Source organism: Arvicanthis niloticus, chromosome X, assembly GCF_011762505.2.
Source record: "Arvicanthis niloticus isolate mArvNil1 chromosome X, mArvNil1.pat.X, whole genome shotgun sequence".
Classification (NCBI taxonomy): Eukaryota; Metazoa; Chordata; class Mammalia; order Rodentia; family Muridae; genus Arvicanthis; species Arvicanthis niloticus.
Genome location: NC_047679.1, coordinates 74730987 through 74750388, shown reverse-complemented (window position 1 = coordinate 74750388; position 19402 = coordinate 74730987). Strand labels below are relative to the sequence as shown.

At 36.1% G+C, this 19402-nt stretch overlaps 1 pseudogene; it reads right to left on the bottom strand.

Moving 5' to 3' along the window:
- Window positions 1-10731: 10731 nt before the first annotated feature.
- Window positions 10732-12756, bottom strand: LOC117694073 (vigilin pseudogene; annotated as a pseudogene).
- Between the last annotated feature and the right edge of the window lie 6646 nt (window positions 12757-19402).

Sequence of the window (19402 nt, the reverse complement as noted above, 5' to 3'; positions counted from 1 at the left end):
TTATTTACATTTTATTTACATTTCAGATGCCATCCCCTTTCACCATTTCCCTTCCCTAGAAAACCCCTGTCCCATGCCCCCTTTTCCTTTTTACTTTTTACAATTTTTTAAATGTTAGTCAAAGACTTTATAAGTTTGGTAATGCTCCATCAGAAGTGTAACCCAATACCCAACCTAGATATATGAACTATCTTTGACTGGTGGAGAACCATGAACATCTGCCTCCATGCCCCCCCCTCTCATTTTCTCCCTCATCACCTAGCTTCTTCTCTCCTTCACCTTCTCCTCTCCTTACTCCATCTCTTCCTCTCAGTACTCCTTTCCACTTAGCTCCTCCTACATATCACCCTTCCTGTTAAAATAAATTTTTTTCTCAAAATACAATTAGAGCATACTTATTCGTAATTGGTAACTAATTAATTGGTAACTAACTGGTAAGTGAGGTACAAGATAGTCCTAATACCCAGTCCATCATTTTGTTGACTATCCAGAACCTCTGTTGTCTCTCCTAACTAAAACACTTAGTTTTGAACCTGGCTTTTTTCTTGGCTTTAGAATGAATGTCAGCTGAAAACCATCTACTCAGATCTTTTCTCTCAAAGTAAATAGCCAGAATTGGCTATGAGACTATAGGTCTTCAACCCTGTCAGAAATCCAGAATGACTGAGTTAACTGAAATTATGGGAAGCACTAAGCATAGCTTCTAAAACTTAGCCAATTTATAGAGACCGCTGAACACCTGGAAAGCCCCTATACTACCGAACTTTGGAGCATCAAATCTTCAGCCCTCTGGCCCAGAATCATCTGACACACCTTAGTGATGCAGAATTATTAAGGGCTGATTACTCTGTCTAAGCAGATATAATCAGTTGACTATTCTGCAAGTGTGTCCTTTTCTGGACAGTAATTTTCTGTAGATGGAAAGAGGCAATTCTTGCCTAGTGGCTGTCACCGTACAACTGGAGTATCTCCAAGGATGCTCAATTTCTTCTTAGAATCCACAACAGGAAGCTGTCAGGAGCAGACAGGTCTCTAATCAAAATGAACATTAATAAGGAAATATTTGTAACATCAATTCTATGGATTTCTGACGTATTGAAAACCAACTATCCATGTAAGGTAACCTGGACTATTGTGTGTTAACTCCTCTCAGCTATTTCTAAATAAAATACAGAAAACACCCTAACATTAAACTCAAAGCCATGAATATGCTCTAGTCCCTTAACTCATAGGCTAACCATCTCAAATCAGTTAAAAAAAGTTAAAGAAGGATGGAGTCTAAGCCTTGTATTCCTAAATGTGTCATACAGGCACAATGCCCATGAGAGTATCAATATTCATCTCATTTTTATATTAATGAGAAGCTCGTACCAATGAAAACCATAACTTTGAAATAAAAGTAAATTTTGTACCGTTTAAGAAATTATAGCTTCACCTTGATATTAATTATACAGATTTCTACCAATAGGTTATGGCTATGCAATAAGTCCTAGCTAGTCCTCCCTGTTCCAACAAAACCACGACTTTTCCTTAGAAAGATAGACCAATATTAACCACCTTAGTCCCCAAGCCCAGGGAATAGGGGGGGGGGGGGCTGACTCTTCTTTAACTTCTTCAAGCTGATTAAGGGCGTTGAGATATTAGAAGGGGGGGGGGAGTAAATTAATAAGCCTCTGACACTGTGTCTTCACTGCATCCAGATGGAATTCCAGGACATCAGAGGTTTGGGCAGGTCTGCTCAGTATGCATGATGAGTAGATACACCAAAGCTATGGATTCTGCAATATACAATTCTCAGAACAAGTTTTAGTATCAAGAAAATTTTTTTTTCCTAGAGATTGACATTTTTTTAAGATGTTGGTTCTAACAACTTTTCTTTTTTTTCCATTTTTAAAATTGGTTGTAATGTTTACATTTCAAATTTTATCCCCTTATCCCATTTCCCACACTACCCAGGAACCCCTTATCCCATCCCCCATCCTTGTGTTTCTATGAGAGTGTGATTTTCCAGTTTCTATGATACTGTTTCCATTAACATAAACTGCTTCCGAAATTTCTAAATCCTTCCCTTTGTATTATTAAATCTCCTATTTTTTCTTTTTTTTCTTTCTTTTTTCCTCTTTTTTCTCCTTTTCCACCTTTTTTAATCTCTCTTTTTAAAAAATGAGAATTATATTTACCTTTCAGATTTTACCCCCTTACCCCACTTCCTCCCACCACCCAGAAACCTCCTATCCCATCCCCCCTCCTCATGCTTCTATGAGGCAGTGCTAGCACCTACCCCCCCACTACCCCCTCCCCACCTTCATATTCCCCCCCCCCCGCCCACTCTGTGTTAGTTTGTTATGGGACCAAGAAACTCCTCTCCCACCTATGCCCTACAAGGCCATCCTCCCCTACACATACTGCTGGAGTCATGGGTCCCTCCCTATGTGCTCCCAGGCTGGTGGTTTAGACCCTGGGGGGCTCTGGTTGTTTGGTATTGTTGCTTTCCTCCAGGGGTCACAAACCCTTTCTGCTCTTTCAGTCTTCACTCTAAGTTCTCCATTGGGAAACCCTTGATCATATCAGTGGTTAGCTATGAGCAACGTTCTCTGATTGTGTTAGTCTTTCTACTGTCACATAATATTCAAAACACCAAATTCACAAAACAAAGGAAGAATATTAAAAGCACTAAGGAAAAAAGGCCAAGTAACATACAAAGGCAGACATATCAAAATTTCACCAGATTTCTCACCAGAGACCGTAAAAGCCAGATGATCCTGGGCAAATTTCATATAGAGCCAAAAAGAGCACATATGCTAGCCCAGCCTACTATATCCAGCAAAATTTTTGATTACCATACATAAAAAAACAAAATATTCCATGACAAAACCAAATTTACAGATTATCTTTTCACAAATCCATCACTACAAAAGATAATAGAATGAAAACTCCTACACAAAGAGGGAAACTACACCCCAGAAAAAGCAAGAAAGTAATCTTCTTTCAAAAAACCACAAGAAAATGATAGGCACACAAGCATAATTCTAACTCTAACAACAAAAATAACAGCAAGTAATAATTACTTTTCCTTAATATCACTTAACATCATTATACCCAATTCCCCAATAAAACAACATAGACTAGCAGACTGGAAATGTAAACACAAACTGGCATGTTGCTGCATACAAAGACAAAGACACATACTAACACAGAATAAAAGATTGGAAAAAAATTCAAGCAAATGGTCCCAAGAAATAACCTGGATTAGCCATTCTAATATTCAATAAAATAAATTTCAACCAAAAGTTACTGAAAAAGATAAGGAAGAACACTTCATAATTGTCAAAGGGAAAATATACCACAAGGAACTCTCAATTCAGAACATCTATGCACCAAATGCAAGGGCACCCACATTCATAAAAAGCAACTTTTCTAAAGATCAAAGCATACACTGCAACTCACACAATAATAGTGGGAGACTTCAAAATCCCTCTCAGCACTGGAAAGATCAGGGAAAGAGAAAGTAAGCAGAAACATAGTGAAACTAACAGAAGTTATGAACCAAATGCATTTAAAAGATATATATAGAACTTTTCATCCTAAAACAAAATAACATACCTTATTCTCAGCACCTCATGGTATCTTCTCCAAAATTGACCATATAATTGTTCACCAAACAGGTCACAACAGATACAAAAAGACTGAAATAATCCCATTTATCCTATCATATCACTAGAGACTAAGGCTGGTCTTCAATTACAACATAAACAACAGAAATGCCACATACACATGGAAGCTGAACAATGCTCTACTGAATTCTCACTTGATAAAGGAGGAAATAAAGAAAGTAAGGACTTTAGAATTTAATGAAAATGAAGGCACATCTTACCTAACTTATATGACACAATGAAAGCAGTGCTAAGAGGAAAACTCATAGCTCTAGGTGCCTCCAAAAGGAAACTGGAGAGAGTACACAATTGTAGCTTTACAGCATACCTGAAAGGTCTATAACAAAAAGAAGCAAATACACCCAAAAATAATAGATGGCAGGTAATAATCAAACTCAGGGCTGAAATCAACTAAGTAGAAAATAAAAAGAACTATACAAAGAATCAACAAAACCAGAAGCTGGTTCTGTGAGAAAATAAACAAAATAGATAAACCCTTTGCCAGAATAACGAGAGAGAACAGAGAAAATATCCAAATTAATAAAATCAGAAAAGAAAGGGGAGACATAACCAAAATTGAAGATATTTAAAAAATCCTCTGATCCCCCTACAAAAGCCTATACTCAAAAAAATTGAAAAAGCTGGATGAAATGGACAGTTTACTAGACAGACACCAGGTACCATAGTTAAATCCGAATCAGATAAACCATCTAAACTGACCCATAACCCCTAAAGAAATAGAATCAGTCATTGAAGATCTTCTAATCAAAACAAAAAAAGCAAGACCAGATTGGTTTAGTGGAGAATTCTATCAGACCTTTAAAAAGAGACCTAATAGTACTACTCTATAAACTGTACCATAAAATAGAAACAAAAGGAACACTAATCAATTTGTTCTATGAAGCAACAATTATGCTTATATCTAAACCATAGGAGGAACCAACAAAGAAAGAGAACTTCAGACCAACTTCCCTTATGAATATTGATGTAAAATATTCAGTAAAATTCTCACAAACCGAATTCTAGAACACATCAAAATGATCATTCAACATGATCAAGTAGGCTTCATCTCAGAGATACAGGGTTGGTTCAATATATGTAAATCCATCAACATAAAAGACTACATAAAAAAACTAGAATTTAAAACCACATGAACATTTAATGAGATGCTGAAAATGCATTTGTCAAAATTCAACAACTCTTTATGTTAAAAGTCTTGGAAAGATCTCGAATTTAAGGCCCATACCTAAACATAGTAAAAGCAATATACAACAAACAAGTAGCCAACATCAAACTAAATGGAGAGAAAATTAAAGCAATTCTATTAAAATCAGAAACTAGACAAGGTTGCCCACTCTCTCCCAATCTATTCAATATAGTACTTGAAATTCTAGCTAGAGAAATTAGACAACAAAAGGAGGTCAACTGGATACAAATTAGAAAGGAAGATGTCAAAGTATCACTATTTGCAGATGATATAATAGTATACTTAAGTGACCACAAAAATAAAACTGATAAACAATTTCAGCAAAGTAGCTTGATATAAAATTAACTCAAATAAATCAGTATCTTTTATACATTCAAAGGTTAAACTGGTTGAGAAAAACATTTGGGAGACAACGCTCATCACAATAGTCACAAATAAGAGAAAAATCTGTATGACAAAAACAAGTATCTGGAGAAAGAAATTGAAGTTGATCTCGGAAGATGGAAAGATCTCTCATGCTCATGGGTTGGCAAAATTAATATAGGAAAAACTGCAATCTTGCCAAAAGCAATCTACAAATTTAATGCAATCACCATCCAAATTCCAACTTAATTCTTCATAGAGTTAGAATGATGAAATCTCAAATTCCTTTAGATTAACAACAACAACAACAAAAAAAAAAAACAAAAAACAGAATATCAAAAACTCTTCTCAACAATAGAAGAACTTCTGAGGGAATCAACATCCATGACCTCAAGCTCTATTACAGAGCAATTGTGATAAAAACTGTATGGTATTGGTACAGTGACAGGTTGGTAGATCAATGGAATAAAATTGAAGACCCAGAAATGAACCCACATACCTATGGTCACTTAATCTTTGACAAAGGAGCTAAAACCATCCAGTGGATAAAAGACAGCATTTTCAACAAATGGTGTTGGTTCAATTGGAGGCCAGCATGTAGAAGAATGCAGATCAATCCATTCTTATCCCGTGTACAAAGCTCAAGTCCAAGTGGATGCTGCAGGATCTGGCAGGCAGGATACAGGAACGCCCTCCAAGATGGTCATTGGCCAGGCCCCAATAGATACGAAAAGTCCAGGATTCGAAAACAGCTTTATTGGCATGACAGATGATGGTTGAATCTGGATGTGCACCCCGGTGAAACTCAGGGCAGACCTGAGTTAAATAGGGAGGAAGAAAGAAGGGAGGGGCTGGGGAAGAATGCTCGTGGAGAGAGAAAGATAGGGAAGGGGAGACAGAGAGTGAGAAGCCTGTCTGGTCTTTTGAACCAGGCTAGATTTACTCACTGTCCTATGGAGTGGCTTTTCCCCCCCACAGGCACCAGCAGGGGGTGATCTAGGAAATGGCTTTATATGTGTCCGCTATCACCTGTAGGGAGCAATGTATGCCTGTGCACAGGCATGCACAGGGATGAATCTCTGTTGCGTTGTGAGTTCCTGTGTCTGTCATGGCTCAGTCAGCTGGAACTGCTGCTCAGCATGGCAGAAACAGAAGCACAGGATCTTTGATTGATCTAGTTCCCTACTGTACCTGTGGGTTCTACAGGCCCCATCTGACAGGCGAAGTTCTCACTCAGTCTGAAGTTCCATGGGGTGCAGATGGGGATCCCAGGCCAGAAGACTTGCGGGGATCAACCAGTCTCGGACTCCTGGGCTCCCAGGTGCCACTGAAAGGCATGGAATAGTTGAGACTGAGGGCATGTGGGCTTGACCAGCCTGCAGCAGAGAGGGGTGAGAGGGAGAGCTCTGGTGGCACCCCATGGGGTGAGCATTACTCACTTGGCAGGGTCAGCTAGCTGGTAGAGAATGATTAGCTCATGCATGGGCACAGGCAAGACTTCTTGAATTTTGTTGGGCTGCTGTGATTCCCATGGATCCAAAGAGACTGGAGTGTGGGAGTCTTGACTGAGCTCACTCTGCACAGCACCTAGTGAGCATGGTGGGACCCCGCCCTGTGTGGGGAAAGTCTCAGTCTGGTTCTGTAAGGGCACAGAGCTCTTGGATTGGGGATCCCTGCAACCAGAGGTGACCAGGGACTGACTGGTCTCAAGCCCTTGGGCTCTCAGATGTCACTTAGAGGTCACAGAAGGACCAAAACTGGGGGCATGTGGGCACGTGACCAGCAGGCCCACAGCCAAGAGAAATGATGGCTGGAGAGACTCAGTTACTGTACTCACTTAGCAGACTCAGAGGCCCAGCTAGTTTGCTTGAAGAGGGCTGTCCCTGTGGCTGGAATGCAGAGAGTTCCTCCTCGATGGCAGCATAATAGTTGAGACCTACTCCATAGGTTGTGCCAGCTGTGGGTAGTTGTGGCTGGGAAGCTGAGAGTTCCTCAAGGTGGGAAGTTAGGTGTGGTGGCTGCAACTACAGTGGCTCATTAAAGGCCTTCTCTATGGTTCCTCACTACACAGCCACAATGACCTGAAAAAGTCTGTGGGCTTCCAAAATGGCTTTATTGGCATGATGGATGATGGTTGAATTTGCATGTGCATTCCCCTGAAACTCAGGGCAGACCTGAGTTAAATAGGGAGGGAGAGAAGGGGGAGGGCCTGGGGAAGAATGCTTAATTGGCTCCACCCTCTGGCCTTCAGGCATCTCATTAGTATGTAAATCTCTCTAGGGCCTGAGGCCTGTTGCTCATGACTGATGGAAATAGACCACTTGTGGGAGGGGCTGTGGAGGGCTGAAGCTAAATGAAAAAAAACAGGGCCCAGGAGCAGAGCTGAACTCCTCCTGTCCAATATGGGTCCAGGGTTCCAGGCTTATGCTCAACCAAGCACCCAGCTGCTTCTCAAAGCCTACCGCCCCACAGGGTAAGACATGCTGATGCCAGGAAAAACAATGATACTGACCTGTGAGCTTGCTGTATGCCCTGACAATGGGTACAGGGAAGCTGTATTGGACATATATTTCTGACCAATCATTGCTTACCTATAACCCTGATGGGACAAGCTACATTGCTTCAAGTTTTTAGACACTGTAGAATAGGGAATCAAATAGAAAAGTTATAATGATTCTTGTATTTTTTCTGAAATGTGACCAGTTAATGTGATTCAATCATGCACTGGTCTAGAAACTAATCCAGTATTGGATATAACAGTTTTCACTTGGAAGTCTGGTTCAGGACATTTTCAGAGACATGTTTGGAAGTTAGCTGCTGTTCTTTATGATGTTATGTTAGCAAAAGATAAAGTTGGGGCAGGATTTAGATGTCAAACATATGTTAGCACATGTGTTAAGGCTCTTTCAATTGTAAAGTTAAAATTGATTTTGTTTCTTCTACAGTATTTAGTGAAAGTTGCACCAATGATACACTCTCTCATTATGTTAGTGTGTTGAAATCTGGCATGTCAGTTACGGAGATCTATCAACCAGTTTTTGTTTTATTTCCCTGAGTATCACAGAACCTTAGTGTTCTGAAAAAAGCTTGCAAGTGCTGGAAGAAGTGAGTCAGGCATTAAGCAGAAGCAAGAGTGTAGTGGGCTTGATTATTGCTGGTATAACAGCTTTAATTACATTAATTGCTAGCACCTCAGCTTCTGCAATTGCTTTGACACAAGAAGTTAAGACAGCTACTTTTGTTAATAATTTCGCAAAAAAAAAAAAATGTTACCAATGTGTAGAATATGCAAGAGGATTTAGATAGGCATTTGAAAGAACAGAATGATGCTATTTATTCAAATTTTTGGAAGGATGTTCAGAGTTTAAGAGTCAGGAACCATGTCAAGTGTTATGCCAAATATAATTGGATTCATTTTAGTTCTAATATTTACTATGATGGTCATTATAATTAGCAAAAAGTTTAAAGACACTTGAAGTGTATTTGGCATAATTCTAACACCTCTCTGGATGTTTTAACTTTGCATTATGAGCTTATGAATTTAAAGAATGTTGCTCTGGTAAGCATCGATGCAGTAGGTACTCCTGATATAATTACCCATTGCCTGAGGTCAGTATTTCTATTTTGGTCAAGCTTCAAGTATGGCATATATAGTTTGATCATGCTAGCCCTTTTTGTTCTGGGAATACTTTTATTCTTGCTCATCATGTGAAAGCATGTCTTTAACAACCTCAACATGTTGGCAGCCAAAGTACATGGCTTGAACCTGAAAATGGACCCCCAGACAGAGTTATTAAATTAACAGGCTGGCAAGCCAAGGATGGGTAAGATTCTGCACAAAGCCTTACCAACCTAGGACAAAAGTGAATTCCTTTTGATAATGCATATTCCATGATGGGGATGGAAGGGATTCTTGGCAGAATGACCTAAGACAGGCTCAGTCTTATTTATGAAATAAAAAATTGGGAGAGACAGAGAGCTTTTGGGTCTGCTTGACATAAATCTGATATGGGCCAAGGAAAAGAAATTGGGTATGTGGCAGAAATATGACTTTGGCCAAGGTCAAGGAAGTAGGCTTCAGGCAGGAATCTGACAATAGGCTAGAACAAAGAAGAAACTTATTTCAGGCATGAATTTAAATATTAGGCTAGAACAAGAAAGTAGGCTTCAGAAGTAAAAACGAATTTGGGATAGGACAGGGAAGTTGGCACAGATATTTTGGTCATGCTGATAAGCCCTTAGAAACAGTGATGAGGGGAGAATTCAAGGAATTTTGTTTATTGCCTTGCTTGCTCTTTGACAAATTGTGTTTATTGTCTTGCTTGTTCCTTGAGTATTTGAATCTATTGTATTGCTAGCTACTCAAACTAGAACTGTCCTTAATACTTGGATGTAATTAAAATTGTTAAAAAGCAAAAAGAGAAAGGGGGATGGGATAGGGGAGATTTAGAGAAGGGAAATGAGGAAATAGAATGGCATATGAAATGTAAATAAATAAAATATCCAATAAAAATAAAAGGAAATAAAATAATGCATTTATGAAATTTTTCGGCAAATGGATGGAACTTGAAAATATTACCCTGAGTGAGATAACCCAGTCACAGAAGAACACACATGACACTCACTGAGAAGTGCATATTATCCCAAAGGCTTGGAATACCCAAAATACAATTCACAGACCACATGAAGCTCAAGAAAATGGAAGACAAAAGTGTGGGTGCTTCCATCCTTCTTAGAAAGGGGAAGAAAATACTCATGGTATCAAACATGTAGACCAATTATGGAGCAGAGTTTGAAGGAAGGGCCATCTGAAGACTGTTTCACCTGTGGATCTATCCCATATACTGTCACCTTATCCAAACACTATTATGGATGCCAGGAAGTGCATTGTTAATAGAAGAGTGATATACCTGTCTCCTGAGAGGCTCTTACAGAGCCTGACAAATTCAGAGGCAGATGCTTGTAGCCAAAAATTGGGCTGAGTCCAGAGTCCCCAATGGAGTAGTTAGAGAAAGGACTGAAAAGAACAATAATAGCAACCAACAAGATCCCACAGAGATCCCAGGGATTAAACCACCAACCATCAACCAAGGAATACACAGGTAGGGACCCATGGCTCCAGGTGCATATGTAGCAGAGGATGGCCTTGTCAGGCATCAGTAGGAGGAGTGGCCCTTAGTCTTTTGAAGCCGTGGTGCCCAAGTGTAGGGAAATTCATGGGCGGGGAAGCTGGAGTGAGTGTGTGTGGGAACACCCTCATAGAAGCATGAGCAGGAGAATGGGATAGGGTGTTTCAAGGGGGAACCACAGAAGGGAATGACATTTGAAATGTAAATAAAGAAGATATCCAAAAAAACCCATAAAAAAGGTGAGAAAAACATGTATATATAAATGTATCAAAAAAATACCTATAATCTCTTTGCTACACTAGTCAATAAATAATTTTTCACAGTTTTTTTATGTACCAGGTTGGAACAATTTTTCTTTATTTTTGAATCATTATTTTCATTATGGCCTCCAAGGATGAGTCTTAGGAGGTGTTTGTTGTCTCAATTTGGGGAAAACTTCAGAATCATCATTTTGAGAATTTGGGGTGGGTTTTGCACTATGAGGACCATCTTTTTTCCCAGCACTCTTAGGTGATTCCATGGTTATCTTGTAAAGACAGGTGTTCTTAAGACTCTCCAGTAGAGGGTCATAATTTCTGATAGCTGAAAGATAGTACTTCTCAAGATCAAGGATATGGTCAATTGCTTCCTGAACATTGTCAGGGAGTCCAATCACAGTGACATTTGTGTTCCAGGATCCTTTTGGTGGTAACCGGATGTCTACCTGGAATTGTTGGTTAATTTTATTGATTAGTTTTCCACCAAATCCAAAAATATTGTCACGTACCTGGTGGTTTATTGGGATTTCCCTAGAAACTGTTTTTTCTATCTTATGTAACATTCTCATTATTGCATCTTTAGCAGATAAAGTATTCTTCTTATAGCCAGTAATTGTGATTTGGTCTTGTATCTCATGGCTTGCTTTCTTTGGAATTTGTATATTAACATCATGATCTTTGCAAATCTGAGCAATAAACAATCCCTTATGACCCGTAATCATGGAATGGTATTTTGCATCTAGAGTAAACATTAGCTTAAAGTTTCTTAGTGCTCGCTCTTCTATTTCTGTTTGTAAATCATTAATTTGCTTTTCTAATTTAATCTTGGCTTGCTTGACCTTTGCAGCAAGACCCATTATGTATACAATATCAAAATTGTCTGCATGTTGTGACACCTGCATATGAACATCAAATTCACTCATTATCTTCTTTATTCCATTTCCATTGTGACCAATGATGTAAGGGTGTAGGTGAGAGGGCACCTGGACTTCAGCAGTGAAAGGAATTAGATACTCAAGAGCATTCATGGCTGCTTTGCAATTTTCCATTTGACCTGAAATAAGTATGATTTTATTTTTCCTTTGGTTACTAAAAACATGTTCTTTAGTGTTCTTTCCCCACTTTTCTTTCTCAGCTTCCTGAGACACTGGATTCACATATATAGTTGGCTTTTCTTTGTCTGGAAATGCAAGTTGAACTTGGAAATCTCTAGCAATTTGCTGAACTTTGGAACACAGTGGTCCCATGAAAAATGTATAGAGCTCTTGAGGCATAACATACTGTGTTGTGACATGGTGTCCCAGTGGCTCGAAAATCTGTTGAATGTGTTTCTTTGCTGCTTCAACACAAGCTTTTTCACCTTTCATTGTAACTCTAATGCTCTGTTTTCCTTCATATGTGAAGTTAATAATCATACCAGCATAGACTTCAGTCATTTCTCGTTTAAGCTGGTCTCTTCTCATGACAAAATAATGGTGAAACTTGCGATTTATCAGTATGCTGTCTTCCACCACATACTCTAAGTCTTTCAACAAAAGGTCTAGTACTTTTTGTACTTCTTTAACAGCTTCCTCATTCCCTATGATCGTTACCAAATCCTGATTTTTATTTTTAAGAGTAGGGAAAACAGCACGTGCCCCAAGTTTTACGCATGTATCCGGAAGATTGCCACCATTCTTATTCTTGAGAAATTGATGATATTTTGACTTGACAGGGACATCTAAAGAATAAATCTTGGCTTTCTCTTCCTCCATTAGTTGAAGAAACTTTTTCTTTACCTTTACAATATTTTCTGAAGGGCCCCTAATGACAACTTTTTGAAGATTTGATTTTCTTTTTGAAAAATAAATATTGAATTTTCCACATTCTTCTATCATTGTGTCAATCAAATGTTTCTTTGGACTGATAAGGGATCTATATAAACTAGAAGGAATAGAAAATTCAACTTCTATAGGTTTGATTGCAGCGTTCTGCATTGTAAGAAACCAACTTCGAGCTAACTCACAGTTTTCTGGTTTTCTGGTAACTGTATCATTCTGCAAATTTGATAGAAACTTATCATTCATGTTTGAATTTAAGGGCGTAACATGTTGCTCCATCTGTGAACACCTTTTTGGGTGTACAATACATGTTTTGTTCGATGTCATTGTTGAATTTCAAATAATTATTATCCAGATGTATTGCAGAGAAATTTTTAGTAGCCAATCGTGAAAACTCCTGTAGTTGCCTTTTTGCATATTATTCTAAGAAAGATAAACACTTTAAATATATTATTGTTCCTAAAATAATCTATAGATTTGAGATAATAAAATCATATTGTTATACCGCACCAATTAGGCAACAAATATATATTTTTACTACTGGTCTATTCTTAAGTGAGCAAAAGGTGCCCTAAAAATGTGAGGACTGTGAGGAAGCAGATACATTTTTATCAAAAAGTAAATCATTTTTAAAATATTCTTTTATAGTCATGAAATGACATTTATTTTTCAAAATCCTGCTTTTTCATTCATTTTGTAATTTCAGATATTGATTGAAAATCACATGTAAAAACCTGCAATTACCTAGTCACATTTAAATTTCAAAATATAAAACAGAGCTTATATGATCACACCTGCATACCTAGAATCTGGCTTTCTTCAAATAGACTGTTTTGGGGAAGTCAAAAAACAATAGTAATAAATATCTATGAAAGGGTAATTTTAATAATAGCAATGAGATAGTTAATTACTTTCTTTTATGTAATTTCTAGAGCTAATTGGTTGAAAGTCAATTTTCCTAATTGTACTAAAATATAACCCACATCAATAAATTGATCCATATATAAAAATCAGATTACATCTACAATGTGTCAGTATCAGGCTAGTCCTTCAAATACCAAGAAATACTTCTCATTCGAAATGAAAAATGATACTGTATTAACCAAGATCTACATTTTTAACAGATTAATTGAAGAATAACTTAGAAAATTCACAATTTCATATCTGCAGCCCATAGATAATAATAAATTCAAAATTTTGGACAAATTTTACAACTCAGGTTTATAATATTTCCATAATCTCACAAATGTGACCATCATTCACAGGTAACCTTCATTTCTTCAATCACATCTAGACAACATAATTTTAATTTTGATCTCTATGGTTGTCTTACATAAGAATTCATAAAAATCATATAATATATACATAGTCTGTTGAATTTTAAGTCATTACCTTCTTATCATTTTGAGATTTATCCACACAAAAAATAAAAATGTATTAATTTCTGTTATTGAATAAGATCTTTTTATTTAATATGTATTTCAATTATTATGCTTAATCATTTACCTTTTCTGATTCTACTACCAAGAGTAGAATTCCACAAACAAGTATTACTTCTTGTCATAGAGCTATGTTTTCTCTAATTGTTCCTTATGTAATAGCTTAGATTCATATCTTTGAAGATTCAAAACTTTGAGTATTATATGACATTAAACACTTTCTTAAGTATATCTCCAAATCCCTTAGTTGCAATGTTTTTATCCACTAGCTCATTATTACCAATTTCACACATTATAGTCAAATTGACCCATCATTGTCTAGATTTTCTCTTCTTGAACTAGTCTCTAATTTTTCATATGTTATTTGATTTTGCTATAGCTTGCCAAACACTTGATGTCAACTTTTAACCCTCAAGCCTTCATGTAATTTCATGTACCATACATGAAATAAGAGAATTACTATCAGTCTATGAACAAATTTTCTTCATTCTTTTTTATCTGAATTACAAACATAAGCCAATATATCATCAAAGTAACAAACACTGAATGAAGAATAGTGCCTGGGCATTCTCTTGTCTATATTCTGAGAAGTAAACAAATATATTTTCCTTAATTAGCATGAAATGTACATTATTCCTAAGCAGTATCTATTGGACTATGATTGCAGTTAGAACAAAATGACCTCTTAAATGAAATTATATAAAATGTCAAATAATTATTTTAACCTTGAAAAAGACTTATTACTACTCCTTTGTTCTCTATGTCAGTGATCACAGCTACCACCATCTTTCAAGTAGCACAATACACTACTGCTAAATTGGTTGAACTCTTCTTTGCCTGTTGTCCATACATTTGTCTTTCTGGTCTTCAGTATATGGTATGCCTATATCGGAATATTTCAAGGACTTTTCTTTCTGTTTCTTGGTACTATTATTCAGAACTCAACTCAAATGTCAGCTCCAAAGAGTATATTTCTTATTGATTAGAATACATAATTCTCATTGCTTTATTGTTTTTCCTATTATCAATATTATTTAAGAGACATAAAGTCTTTATCTACTTACATCTTACGCTCTCAGAGACTTTTATTTTAAAAGGTTGGCTTACTCATTGTTGTATTTTCATTGCCTGCTAGCCTTTGCAGTGAATTACAACTACTGATAGAATACCTATCCAAATTTTAGATAACATTAAAAAAAACAATTCATGGGAAATTATAAGAAAATACATGAATTATAAATCAGTAAAACATATCACAGTAAGAAGCTAGATGAAAAAATGTTATTGCCAATGAAAGAAATATAACCCAGGTTTTCCAATATTAAGGAAAGTATGACTGAGTATCTATACTCTTACCTCCTTCATAACATGAGCAAATAATAAAATGTTAAACCATATCTAGTGCTGACTTGAGCAATTCTTATTATCAATTCCTGGACTTTAGTTATAGTTGATGTAAAAATTATTGAGATTACACACGGGTGATTGTTTCAACTCTTGAATTTGAATGAAAAGTTATATGTGCCACAGAAATTCTGATAATGCACTTCTAAGCTGAAAGTGTCATATTTTGGAGTTCATTGTAAGTATATAATGAACCATGCATACTGTGGGTGTTTAAATATGCTTGGCCCACAGAGTGACATTATTAGGAAACATAGCCTTTTTGGAGTAGGTGTGGCCTTGCTGAAGTAAGTGTATTAGTGTGGGGATGGGATTTGAAATTCTCTTCCTGTTTGCTTTGGAACAAGATGTACAACTCTCAGGTCCTCTACCACCATACCTTAATGGACAATGTCATGCTTCCTGCCATGATAATAATGGACTGAAGCTCTGAACCTATATGCCAGCCCCAATTAAATGTTGTCCTTTCTAATAGTTGCCTTAGTCATGGTGTCTCTTAACAGCAATGAAAAAAAACTAACTAAACTCCTTTTTTTCCTTTTATACTGATAACAAACAAGTGCCAGGGTTTCTGCATGCCATAAAAGCACTCTATCACTTTGCCATATCTCTACTAACTACTATTAATAGTCTGAAAATACAAAGTCCGGAAATACATAATTGTTTAGAGATAGATATATCACATATTAGGACAAAAAGAAATTCATAAAATATAGGAAAATTGAGTAATATTCTATATTGTATCTGATTACAATGGAATATAGTTAGATATCAAGAGCAACAGAAAGTATATAAATTATTGGACATAAAACTAGAAACTATTTAATAATACTTTGAGGAAGAAATAAATAATGAAATAAAAAATTCTATACTTGAATCAAAATAAAAAACAACAAAAAACTTTGTATGAAACACAATGATAAAGGCAGTCCTAAAAGAAAATTCTGAAAATCATTTGAGACCTCAAGAATCAATAACTGGATTGTACCTCCAAAAGTCATGAAAAAAACAGGAACAAATCATAGTCCAAAAATAGTATGTAGGAGAATATAATCAAAATCATGTCTGAAATTAATAGTATAGAAATAGATAAAACTACAAAGAACAAATCAAACAGTTTATCCTTTGAAAAGAAATAAGGTGGATGTCCAAGTAACTTTCCTATTGTGATAAAACACCAAAGCAACAAAAAACATTGAGAGGAATAGGATTTTTTAATTTTACAGTGCATACCCCATTCCATAATACTGAGTGAATCCAGTATAGAAACTCAAGGCAGAAAACAGGAGTCTTAGGAACTTAAGCATAAGCCAAGAAGAAACAATAATTACTGGTTTGGTGCCCATGTCTTACTAATCCTTTCATATAAAACTCAGGCCCATTTGACCAACTTCCTTCTTTCAAAAGATCAGAACCCCTAATATAAAATTTTTGATTTGATGGGACAATTGATATTGGTCTTAGGTTGCTGTGCTTAAGAAGAAGTCAGCATCACTGAGGTCAAAGATTTTGGCAAGTGTTTCCTTAGGATCAAAACAGGGAAGCTACAGTACTGAGGGGACTAGAGGGTTAAATTGCCCTGGGATTCAAAGTAGGTAATGTGCAGGAGGATCATAGTCAATTCTTCAGCCCCATCTGACAAGTAGCACAGATTCTTAATTTAAAATATCAAATGGCAATACTACTTATAAAATAAAGATGTTGCAGCATAGATACACTATGCTGAAGGCTTGTAAATAAATGGAGATATTTATTAGTCCTGATAGTGAAAATTTACAAAATTTTGTCTGATTACATTATCTTTCAACACTATACACATATAGGTACTAGAGCAGACTTGACATAGTAGGACATTTCTATCCTCAAGATGAGAAAACCTTAGATCTGGATGGGCATAGTTAACTAGAATGAATATTTAAGTTCTATATCAGAACAGGGAATATAGGTCGATGGCAAAAGAATTGATTCTTAGAGTGAACATCAGTTTATCAATCTTACAGAGGCATTTTCTCTATTTCATATTAATTTTTCTCTTTACATAAATGTGTGTGTGTTTATCAAGTTGAAAAATCCACCAAGGTACAATTGACCGATTATCAACTTGATACACAGACACATATCAATATTAAACTTCACTCTTTCCTTTCATGTTTATCTCCAAGGTCTCACAGTAATTTGTAACAGTAATAGTCCTTAATATTAAAAGACTCAAAAACTCAACCTCTTAAAAATATCCCAAATCACTCTAAACCCTACAAATTTCTTTAAAACTTCAAAGTTGCTAACATTTTGGCTCCTTTAACAATCAACATACAAGTTAAATACCTTTATATTAAAACAGGATACAACTAAGCACACAGTCACAGTCAAAAACAAAACCAAATTTTAACAGTATAAAAAGTGAAGAGTTATGCATGCGTTATTCACTTACAATATTCTGGTTTCCAAAGGACTTATGAAGCTCCATTTCTCCAGCTCTGCTATCCATATCACCCAGATCTTTTCTTTTAGGGTCAGGGTGACTCCACTCTGACACCAATTTCTGCCCTAGGTGTTTACTTCATTGTTCTGGTATCTCCAAAATGTTCCACTGCAACTAGACTGGGCCTTTGAGAGTAACCTATGGTAGACTCTCCATTGGGGTACTACCACTTCCAAGTGGTGACAAGAATAAACTTCTTCACAAGACCACTTTAGTCTAGGAGCATCTACTGCAACTAACATTGCACCTTTACAGAACTCAGAATTATGGGCACAAGGTTGGTACTACTCACTGTGAACCAAACCCTCATCATTCATTAATCAAGAATATGCCTGCACAATCTTGCCTACCAGTCAATGTGACAGAAGCATTTAGTTTGTATAAATTTGATTAATAAGCAAAAAAAAATCACAACTGATAAAAGTTTAGGCAAATTAACCAAAAGAGATAACACCCAAATCAATAAAATCAGAAATACAAGGTGAGACATTATAACATAAATAATAAATACATAAATTCTATCAAATTCATAATTTCATTATTTAGAAACAGCAACTTATGAACCTGGGAAATTTCACAGATGCAAATAAATTTTTAAATGTGTAGACATAGAAAAATTAAGATCAATGAGCTCAACATAAGACCTAATTCTCTGACACTGGTAGTGAAAAATAACTTGTGTTTTCCAATTTACAGGAAAAGGTATGGACTTTGACTGCATTAGTGTAGAAAATAATACAAAAAACAAAGAAACTGGGTTTCATAAAAACATAAAGCACTACAATATCCTTTGCTATATATGAGTAGACTCAGACTACATGAAACAGAACAAAAAAATTCCTAAAAGAAGAATTGCAATTTTCTTCAAAACACTTTAGAATGTATCTTAATCATGAAATTAAATCTTTTTAAATATTCTCCTTTACACTAGTCAAAATGGCCATCATCATGAATACAAATGACACCAGAAGTTGATATGGTATAGCAATAAGAGAACTCTTACATGTTCTTGGTAGGAGTGTAAGCAACCACATATGCACTAAAGAATAAGTTGGGAGGTTTCTTAAATCACAAACCAAAACTCAAATTAGATTTTATTTGATCTAGTTATACTACAGCAATATTTGCACATTTGTGATAAGTGCTGCTTTATTCATAGTAGTTAGGAAATTAAATCAACGTTGATGTCCAGTGACTGATAAATTACTCAGAAAATTGTGACACTTATAAATAGTGGAAATTTACTCATCTATGAAAAAAAATGATGGAAACTGTAGGCAAATGAATGGAACTAGAACAAAAATTATACTGAGTGAGATAACACACTTCTAGAAAGACAAATCCCTATTATCTCTAACATGTAAATTTTAGATTCAAGTTGTTTGTGTATTTGACTTGGAGCATGAATGGAATTCAGAAAAGCAGAAATGGGTGTTGTGAGCAACCAGAGGTTCAGAGAAGTGATAAATTAGATTAAATGTAAAATAAAATTAGGGAGGTAGAATACCGGGAGTGGAAAACCTAAAGCAAGCAGTGGTCTGGGTATATAGAATAAATTAGAGGATGAAGAGGGTGAGGGTATAAAAGCCATGTCAAAGCCTACTAACTTACAATCTAACTTATAAAAAATATGTGGCAGTATTGCAGA